Source organism: Coturnix japonica, chromosome 2 (assembly GCF_054131305.1).
Source record: "Coturnix japonica strain WE chromosome 2, WE-NBRP24, whole genome shotgun sequence".
NCBI classification, from domain to species: Eukaryota; Metazoa; Chordata; class Aves; order Galliformes; family Phasianidae; genus Coturnix; species Coturnix japonica.
The window spans coordinates 119,290,934-119,302,278 of NC_140664.1; positions in this window are offsets into that span (position 1 = coordinate 119,290,934).

Here is an 11,345-nt window from a genome sequence, read left to right on the forward strand (position 1 = left end):
GACCATCTGCCATGGGCTGATCCAAGCCACGTTGGAACAGGGCGGTGCTCCAGAGCACCTGCAGTACATAGATGATATCGTTGTGTGGGGTGATACAGCGATGGAGGTTTTTAAAAAAGGAGAACGGATAATCCAAATCCTCCTGTCTGCTGGTTTCGCTATTAAGCGAGACAAAGTGAAGGGCCCTGCCCAAGAAATCCAGTTTCTTGGGGTGAAATGGCAAGATGGGCGTCGCCACATCCCAACTGATGTGATCAACAAAATTACTGCAATGTCTGCGCCCACTGACAAAAAAGAGACACAGTCCTTCCTGGGTGTGGTAGGCTTCTGGAGGATGCATATCCCAAATTATAGCCTCATTGTGAGCCCCCTCTATCAGGTGACCCGAAAGAAGAATAGCTTCGCGTGGGGCCCTGAACAGCAGCAGGCCTTTGAGCAAATCAAGCAAGAGATAGCCCGTGCTGTGGCCCTGGGGCCAGTACGGATGGGACAGGATGTGAAGAACATCCTTTACACGGCTGCTGGGGAGAAAGGTCCCACTTGGAGCTTGTGGCAGAGAACCTCAGATGAGACCCGAGGCCGACCCCTAGGATTCTGGAGTAGAGCATACAGGGGGTCGGAAGAGGGCTACACTCCAACTGAGAAGGAGATCCTAGCCGCATATGAAGGGATCCGGGCTGCCTCTGAGGTAATTGGCACCGAAACACAGCTTCTCCTGGCACCTCGACTTCCAGTGCTGAATTGGATGTTTAAAGGGCAGGTTCCCTCCACTCACCATGCCACAGACGCCACATGGAGTAAGTGGGTTGCACTAATCACACAGCGGGCCCGGATGGGGAACCTCAGCCGTCCAGGGATCCTAGAAGTGATCATGGACTGGCCTGAAGGTAAAAAGTTTGAAGCACCACCAGCAGAAGAGGTGTCACGCGCCAAAGAGGCTCCCCCATACAATGAACTTCCAGAAAACGAAAAGAAGTTCGCCCTGTTCACTGATGGATCGTGCCGCATTGTTGGGAAACATCGCAGATGGAAGGCTGCAGTGTGGAGCCCCACACGACAAGTTGCAGAGGCCACGGAAGGAAGAGGAGAATCGAGTCAATTTGCGGAGGTAAAGGCTGTCCAGCTGGCCCTAGACATTGCTGAGCGGGAGAAATGGCCAGTGCTTTACCTCTATACTGACTCGTGGATGGTGGCCAATGCCTTATGGGGGTGGTTGCAGCAATGGGAGCAAAACAACTGGCAGCGGAAAGGTAAACCTATTTGGGCTGCTGAACTATGGAAGAACATTGCTGCCCGAATAAAGAACATGGTCCTAAAGGTGCGTCACGTAGATGCCCACGTGCCCAAGAGTCGAGCGACAGAGGAGCAACAAAATAACCACCAGGTAGATCGAGCTGCCAGAATTGAGGTGGCTGAGATAGACCTGGATTGGCAGAATAAGGGAGAGTTATTCCTAGCTCGGTGGGCCCATGAGACCTCAGGCCATCAAGGCAGAGATGGAACACATAAGTGGGCTAGAGACCGAGGGGTGGACATAACTATGGACGCTATTGCGCAGATCATCCATGATTGTGACACCTGTGCCATGATCAAACAGGCCAAGAGGATGAGACCTCTCTGGGGGGAAGGGCGATGGGAAAAGTATAAATATGGGGAGGCATGGCAGATTGATTATATCACCCTGCCAAAGACTCGTAATGGTAAGCATTATGTACTCACCATGGTGGAGGTAACCACCGGATGGCTTGAGACATATGCGGTGCCCCACGCCACTGCCAGAAACACCATATTAGGCCTAGAGACACAAATCCTGTGGCGACATGGCACCCCAGAGAGGATCGAATCAGACAATGGGACTCATTTCAAAAATTCACTGGTGAGCACTTGGGCCAAAGAACATGGCATCGAGTGGATCTATCACATCCCCTATCACGCACCAGCCGCTGGTAAGATCGAGCGCCACAACGGTTTGCTGAAAACCATGCTGAAAGCGATGGGTGGTAGAACATTTAAGAACTGGGAGAAACATCTAGCGGAAGCCACCTGGCTGGTAAACACCCGAGGATCAGCCAACCGAGACGGCCCTACACAGTCCAACTCCCTGCGTACCGTGGAGGGAGACAAGGTTCCTGTGGTGCATGTAAAGAATATGCTGGGAAAAGCGGTTTGGGTCCTTCCAGCCTCTGGAAAAGGGAGGCCCCTCCGTGGAACTGTCTTTGCACAGGGACCTGGGTGCACCTGGTGGGTGATGCAGAAGGATGGGGATGTTCAGTGTGTGCCACAGGAAAACTTGATGCTGGGGGAGTGCAGCCTGTGACTCCATGTGTGTATATATATATATATATATCTGTATGTACATATGTAATGCATGTTAACTAATGTTCTGTTTTATATGTTGATAAAAGTTAGGCATGATGTGATGATGTGTAATAAGGGGTGGAATGTTATGGTTTTGCAATTTGGTTGGTGTTGGTATTCCACATCAGAACACCATGCTTCATAATGGGAGTAAAGGGGACAAGTTTTTTTTTTTGTGAACTGCCTTAATGAGCATGTGGGGAGGGGCACCGGAAGGGAAGTGAGGAAGGGGACGGCGTTGCTGGACCGGCTCCCTGCGAGGAGACAACGTGGTCAGACCTTCCTGCCTTCCACAGCTCCATCGGTGAGATTTGGGACTTGGTATTCTCTTTGTTGATACTCTCTTGTTGTTGTTTAGTGTTATTAGGTTATTAAACTGCCATTCGTTCTCAGATCACCTTTTTCCTCCCTTATTTTTTGTTAGACCTAATCGCAATCTCCCTTCCCTTCCCCTCTTCTGAAACGCACGTGGCCGGGCCGGGCCGCGCCGCACTCTGCCGTACCCTGCCGCTAGAGAAAAGGGGGGGGGGGCTTTTGTTCCTGCTGCCCCGGGTCTGTGCCCACTGTCCCGGAGTGAGCTCTAGAGAGAACCCCGTGACAGAAATGTACTGTTGCAAAACGAAACAAGTTTAGAGAATGTAATTGTGCAGTACACTAGAAGCTCTATTTTCAGTCATGTCAGAACTAAAAAAACCTATAAAATAAAATGAAATTTAATAGCCTGCTTTTATCAAGACAGCCCTGAAGTACAGCAATCCAAAGAGACACAGTGGCAGAGTTGGTCTGGAATTTTCTGGTGAAACTTTTTTGATCTGAAAATAGTAGTTCCATCTAAGCTGAAGAGTTTTGTGGAAACTAGTCAGCTGAGAAGAATTTCCAGTAAAATAAAACCCAGGGCACATCAGAAATTGTCTTGACTTCTTGCCAAACTGTCTCATGTTCTGCTTGAAGAACAGATTTCAGAATGTGGCTCAAATTCTTTATCATGCAAAATCCCTCACCCCAGTTACTCCTGAGCTTTCTGACCTTTGCTCTTACTGTAATCTTTCCATATAGCTGCTTGTGTGACACAAGTTGTCCTCCAGAAGTGCAGCTTTTGATTATGCTCATTGTGACTCTGCTTTGCATCAATCCAGAGCGAGCTGGAAAAATTCAGGTACTTCTCTGAACCCTCTACTTTATAGGGTGACAGTCAGTTCATCCTGAGCTGGGTGGCTTTTCTTCATTGCTTACTGCCTGGTTTACCCCAGGTCCCACAGGACTGGACAATTATTTCTCTGTCTTGTTTCAGAAAAACAGAGGACTAATCACATTTACCCAAAACAGCATGTTTTTCGGAATGATATTTCCATCAAGTTTTCCTACTTACTTGCTATACTGGAATAAATCAACAATTGATACATGGGTTTTACAATCAAATCAAAACCCTGAGTTTTAAATGTCCTCAAAGAAGGAATGAAATCCCATGGGATGAAGTCTCTTTCAAAGAAGTGACTACATATCTCACACTTTTCTAATCCTACATTTTCAGTCTTCCAAGAGCCGGAACTGGGAGCTATTAATATCAGCAATGACTAGCAGTCTAATAGAGAAAGAAAACTGATTGCTCCTTCCCTGCATATCTATTCATGTCTGTGTTAGTTATCCTGTGGACTTATTAAAGCCCCATGCTGTTAGAAGCATAGAGTCAAAGTTCATAATGAAGACCACCAAATACTGTGTGAGTTACATCACCAGATTGACTCGTCTCTATTGCAGGAAGTCTACTACTTAATTTTTCTTGCCTGTAATAGAAGAGACTGCTGAAGAATGATAACAGAAAGCTCAGGGGCTGTAGGACTGTATGCAGCTGTGTTTGTAATGGGGAAGCTGCATGACCTGCAACTTTTTACCTTAACCAGATTAATCTTGTTAGTTTGAAGCTGACTTTTGCATTAGATTTCCCCTCTCCTTTCTCAGAATTATTGAATAAACTGAAATTACTGCCTACAAAACAGTCACTGAAGCTGAAATAACCAAACAGCATCTGTGAGATCAATCATAATAACGTTTTTGTTCTCCACTAACAACAAAATTTACCTCTTTCCCTTACCCCACACATACCTCTATTGATTCAATTTGTAATTAGCAATTCTTGCTGTTTGTAACACATGGAAATAAAATGTTTGCTATCAAGATTTTTTGTTTTGTTCACTCACACATGCACAAAATGAGAGTTAGCCCTAAGTATATGTACATCTGAAAGAATATGGCAGTAAATAAATTCTGTGGCAGACCTTCAAGCAAATGCTCATGGATCATATTAGATATATGTAAAATTAAATCTGAAATTAGTATGTGGGTGGTAATTTATCTTGAGGGACAAAGACTGTAGCAGGCCTCTTACCACAACACCTGCCAGGGATATCTAGCCCAAAAATCACAGTTTCCCATCTGGAGGGAATCAAAAGGGGTGGGAAGCAGGCGGCAGGCCTGGCCAGCCCACACACAGCTCTGGGCTTGGGACAGAGACCCAGCCACGCTGAAAATCCCCGAGCTGGCTCCCCTGAGGCCAGCCGGGTGCTGGCGGTGTCTGGGAGCAGAGGAGTGCCGGGAGGAGCTGAGGTCTCGCAGCAGATGTACTGGCATACTTGCTGCAATGCTGAAGAGCCCTGTCAAGGGAAAATTATTTATCTTCGGCTTTTTGTCAGGGTTTTCAGTAGCTGAGGCTTTCTGCTCGTGAAATATTTCCTTGGTGCTTAAATTGTTCTCTTGTGCTGCTCTTCTGAGCTTTCAGATGCTTCATCCAGTACGGTCTGACAGGCTCCACAACAGCCCACTAAAATCAGATGCATGATGCCAGATAGAGATTTGCCAAACCCCATTTCTATGAAAGCTATCTCCATTTGGTTACTACAGCGGTGATCTAAAGTAGAAAGTAATCTTGTATTCATGAATACATGTATTCATCTGCTGTATTTGCCTTTGATGGCTAGGTACCAATAATTTAGCAAGTGACACGTACCGACATTCACTCCAGAAGTTCAGACTGTCCCAATAGAATAGCAGCACCAGTAATATAAAGTACACCGCCTTTTTCTCTAGAGCAACATTATTTATGCATGACATGGAATAATGCCTAACAGGAGCCATGAAAGGAAGAAAAGTGCAACGAGCGAGTGTGTATATGATATGACCTTGTTAACATTTCACCGCAGCATAATCTTTTTGTACTTTCAAGCATGATAAGTTAATGCATGCCACTGTGAGACATATTGGAAGTGACAGATAGACATCTATTTTAAAAACCTGGTTCAGGGACTGTCACTTTGCCACTAAGCAAAACAAACAATGGACTAAAGAACAAAAATGAAAAACCTTATAGAAACAATAAAAATCCATCCTTTTTTTCTTCTGAATATTCTCGAACACCCCGCAGCTTCCATCTGTAGAATTTGATGAGGTAAATCTGAGTAATAAATGTACACTGTGACAAACAATTTACAGTTTAATCTAGAAAGCATGAATATTGGCATGAAAGACTGCCAATCATGTGTGAATCTGAGGATATGCTAGTCATATAGAAAGCACCCAGACAGAAATGTGAAAACTGGTCTTGAAAAAAGTTATATCGCTGAATTTTTGTGTATATTCAATGCAGGGCCTTTCCTGGAACTAACTTAAAAGAATGAATGTTGTACAAATAGGATGTATATCATAAAATGAGATTGCTTAGATTTAGGTTTTTGAAACTGGCAAAGCACTTTCTTCCTTGCATATACAACAGTGCAGCTTGACTAAGTGAGAAATTGGGAGCTGTCAAGTGGATGTCCAATGACACAAAACAAACAAGTGGTTGCTTGATCCATAGTACACCATCAGTTCAAGGTAGACATCAAGAAAGGTTTCTCTAATGCAATGCTGACAGACAGCTTGTCTGTTGCATGCTTGTGGCATAATTCTGATTTATAAGAATGCTTAGCAAAATTGCTTCACTTTTACATAGCAAAAGCAAGATCTAGACATATGTCTTCCACGGGGAGAAAAACTGTCCCATGGAACAAGCAATGAAGTCCAGACTGTTCTTCCTCTGGAACTACATCTTTCACTTTCTCAACAAAAATATACAATTTCAAAATGAACAGGGGACATTTGCATGGTTCAAGCTATACACTGATTGCTCAGAACACTTTGCCATTTAACTTCTTCAAAGACTACCTTGCTTGGGTTTAGGTTTTGAATAGTCTGATGATAGTCTTGCCTCTACTCAACAGCAAGTCTATTGCCAAATGATCCCAGTCATCCTGACAGAATATGGAGTGGAAATTCTTCTGTGTGATTTTTCTCTCTTTCCTTCACATAAAATTTATTTGGTCAAAACCCAGTGTGGAAATGAGTTTTGTTTTCCAATTTTGCGGTCACTGGATGCTGGTAAAATGAACTAATAGTGATGTAGCATTTGAAGAGAACTATGAGAGCCCTAACATTCAAAAAGGTGAGCAGAGAACTTTCTAAACAAACTACAGTTATCTTGAGCATTCTCTGGAGTTTCTATGCATGCTAAGGGTATCATCAAAGAATCATAGAACCACAGAATGGCTTGGGTTGGAAGGGAACTTAAAGCCCTTCCATTTCCAACCCCTTTGCCATGAACAGGGACACCTGCCACCAGATCAGTCTACCCAGGGTCCCATCCAACCTGGCCTTGAACCTCCCACTGCCTCTCTGGGCCACCATCCACTCTCTTGAAAATTTAATCCAAACATCTGAACTAAATCTATGCCATTTTGGCTTAAAGCCACCAACCCCTGTCCAATCACTACACTGTTTGATAAAGTCTTTCCCAATCTTTTCTGTAGGCCTCTTTAAGGACTGAAAGACCACAATGAGGTCTCCTCTCACCCTTCTCTGCTCCAGACTGAGCAAGACCAGCTCCCTCAGCCTGTCTTTGTAGGAGAGGTGCTTCAGCCCTTTGATCACGTTTGTGGCCTCCTCTGGACCTGCACCAACAGCTTCTCATCGTTACTGTGTGTGGTCCCAAGACCTGGATGCAGTGCTCCAGGTGGGTCCTTGCAAGAGAGGAGCAGAGAGAGACAGTCACTTCCCTTACCCTTCTAATCATGTTTTAAGGTGCAATTGACGTTTCTGCAGTAAATACTTTTTGACTTTAATTGTGTAGAATACACCGCTTACTCCATATTTTTGTTTTGTTCTGTTTTGTTCTTTTTTCTGTTTATGGTGAGAAATAGGACACCACTGGAGAAACAGTTTTACTGTCAATGGAGGAAAAAGTAATTTTCCTTGACATTTTCCCCATGAAATAAATTTAAAGAAAAAAAAAAAAAAAAAAGGAAAAAAAGAAAGGTTACACAGATCGGAAACAGTTTGTATCCAGAGCTTTAAAACAGAAAAAAAAGCCATGTTCCTAGACCAAAAGCTTGAAAATGTACATGGCAGCCTCACACGCTTCCATGGAACTGCAATGAATGTAATGAAGTATTAAACAGTAAATTTAGCACAAAATAGATTGGAATTATAGTTGCCTAACTTCATAAAGCTTAGTTACAGAATAAATACAGTGGAAATGCCTAATAATTTCACCGAAAACCCTGTTCATTGTTGAGAGTAGTTGAGAGGACTGACAGGAAGCAGTAAATGCAGCATTAAAGCAAATCAGTAATAACAACTTTTTGGACATTATTTCATCCTTTTTTTTTTTTTTTTTTTTTTAAATTTTCTTCCTATTTTCATTTTAAAGCAAACAATTTCCTGTAATTTTTCTCTCTCTTTTTTTTCTTCTCTCAAGTTTTTGCTTTTTCCATCACAAGCCTTCCAAAAGAATTGAAGAAAAGGGTAAGGAGATTTTTTTTTTTTTTCTGGAAGTCTTTCCATGATCTTTAATCATGGAAGAGAATTTGTTAAGAAGTCTGACGGAATAGATTGTTCTCATGCCACACATCATATTTAATTCTTTCAAACCAGCGTTGGGTGGAAAAAAATTCCAAATCATGGACTGAACCATTCTTGTTTCAGCTTCGTCCCTCTATAAGGCAAATGCAAACTTCAGATCTGGTCCCCATCTCTTTAGTATTCAGATTGATGTTTATTTTTGTAATTACTATAAAGAGATTTGCTGTAAAATGTTGATCCTGAGTGGAAGTATCCCAGAATCCCTGCTGCTGAGTTCCTGGGTTTGGCTTCCAGCTGTAAACCTGAACCCGCATCTGACCTTTAAAAGAATTTGGGATGATCTTTTCTATGTGTGTCTTCTGAGGATGTGTGCTACTCCCTGCTACAGCTACAGCTGCAACCATGGAACTTCAGCTGATGGTTTCTCTTTCAACACGATGCACCTTTCACATTACTGTGTAGAATACATTTAGTATTGAGAGCAAAAGCTTGTTTCTTTTCCTAGTATTCCTCAAGTAATCCCTGACCTTAATAAAATCTGAATATTTTTCTAGCTTGTTATTTACATTCATCCCAAGATCATTACCAAAAGTCATCTGTAGAAAAGGATTTTCACAGAAATGATGGCTTCCAAAAATGGCAGAGACACTCATCAAAGAGCTTACAAAAATGAAACAAGTGGTTGTGCTCCACAGATGTTTTGAAATTTTTCATCATCATTATTAATTAGCTCAATGAAATTACTGTTCAAAAGAGAAATGCATGCCAGTAACTGCTCATCTCATAGAGTGTTTTGTTTTAAGACTGTGTAATACCACTGATGGATAAAGTTCTAAAGATTTGAAAGTTGGATTGTTGATATGAACAAATCACAGTTCATATTTCTGTCTGACTTTTCCTGAGGTTGAAAACAGACTCACAGATGAAACATCTCTTTGGGGAGGCTGAGGGGAGTGCTTTTAAAACAGAGGAGACTTGGTTAAGCAAATGAGACTGATATCTCATTGGTTTTAGGGACATGTTTCTGCAAAATCAAAAGCAGGATTTTCTTTCCATAATTTTATTTAGAGGTTGTCACAGCCAAACCTGCCTTAATCATTTAAGTCTAAGTTTTGATGGCATATGATATCTGTCACGAAGCTTAAGTTCTTGCACTTTATTCATCCCCTCCCAATTATCTCCAAATTCTCCTTCCTCCTCCCTGCATCTGATTTCATCCAAAAACAATCCGTGACCTCGCAGGCATCTTCTTCACTCCAGCATTCACCATCAAGGAAGTCTTTTGCCATTTCATTTCTGCCTCTCCTCATTGACTTCCCTGCAATATGATGCTGAGCTGTCCTCAAAGCTCAGGAGATTTGCACTTAATTTTAGAAAGAGGCCAAATAAATGAATCTTAGATCTAGATCCAAATCTGAAGTTTTCTGTGTCTCTGGCCTTTTGATAAATCTCTCCAGTTTTGTCACTCCCCTGCTTATTTCATACGTACATTCCCCAGCATGTGGGAGTGCTGTTGTTTGGGTCAGAGAACTGGAATCCTGGAGTTGGGAACTCACATTCTTCTAAATTACTCCCTTCGTGGTCTTTATGACTAGTTACTAACTTGTTTATTTAAGTGACACTGACCCAGGGTGTTCCTCATTTTTTGTGCCAACTTGACACATAGTTGACATAATTTTTGGAAGCTATATTTATCTATTTTAGAAGCCAATAACACTTTGAAGCTATGAAAATTGGCACAGATCCCTAAGTTGGCCTCTGCAAAACTTAAGTGTACTAACTCAGCGGCAACTTTTGATAATTAGTTATTAAAAGACCGAGTTTATCAGTCATCTACCTAAACAAAAGGTACAATTAGTAACCTCACAGGATGGGAATTAGTTGCTTTTTCTTGCAGACCCAGATGTTTTTCGAACTTTCTTATCCTCTCTAGATCCAGATGCTCCATTCTTCTGGTCACCGTACGTGTTGCCTAAGGCCACTCTCAACTGAACTAGATCAGCTTTGCAACTCACTGTGATCCTAAACATCCTTGTTTTAGCAGCAAAGTGTCAGTAAGTTGGTAACAAGTTTGTTTTTTTTTACCAATCTACTATCTCTGATATTGCTGCTGTGAGCCACAATGCAGTTATCACTGCTTTTGGTGCACTTAACCACGTCCTTCATGTTTTGCAAAGCACTGAGTGCTGTTTCAAAGGAGCTTGAGAACTCGCCTGCATTATACACAGCATGTTCTCCACTTTTGCTTGTTTCACTGTAGTAAAGAACTTTGTCACAATGATTTTCTCTGCTTATAGGATGAACTATTGATTTAAACTGTCACTGTAGAGAAATATTATCATTCTCTCAGACAGTGCTGGAATTTGGCTCTCAAAGTGTACTGGAAAGACATACTTGAGGCAATTTCTGTGCTGCACATCGTGCCAAGCATCTGAGTTTTCCTTTCAGAAGCGCCCAAAGATGTTATTGCCAAGTCTCACCATTAAACCAGGAGACATTATTTTTGGTTTTCAATTTTGTTTCTCTCTCATGGGTTTGCATTTTTTTCCAAATCCAATTTACATTTCATTCTACATCTGCCTTCTTAGGAGATCAAAGTGTTTGTACACTGTACAAATGTAGGTTTCCACACCCATCCCTATTTTTTCAGTTTTAGAAGGCACATTATAACATGCGAAATCAGTTTTTCACAGAGCCAGTAGTAACAGAGGCACATATTTCTGCAGATTAATAATTCTCTTTACTGTTGCTCTCATGAATTCTTCTCCTCCCTTTTCCTTCTTCCCTCACAATTTCAAAGTCCACCCAGTGATTTCAGTGATCAAGTCACATTTATACAATTATCTGCTTCAAAGACATTTTTAAGGAGAAAATTAAAAAACAAAATAAAGGATGAACTGGCAACACGAACAATTTCCTCTTCACTTTAATCATTACCATATCCATTTAAAAAATAAATCAATCCTTCTGATTTCAAATAGAAAGGATCTTTTCTAACTTGGTGGTGTGCACCACTGCTATTATCACTACCACAAAATAGAAGAGTAGGAACCAGAAGAAATGCAAAATTCTAGATCAGTTGGCTTCACAAAAGAAAG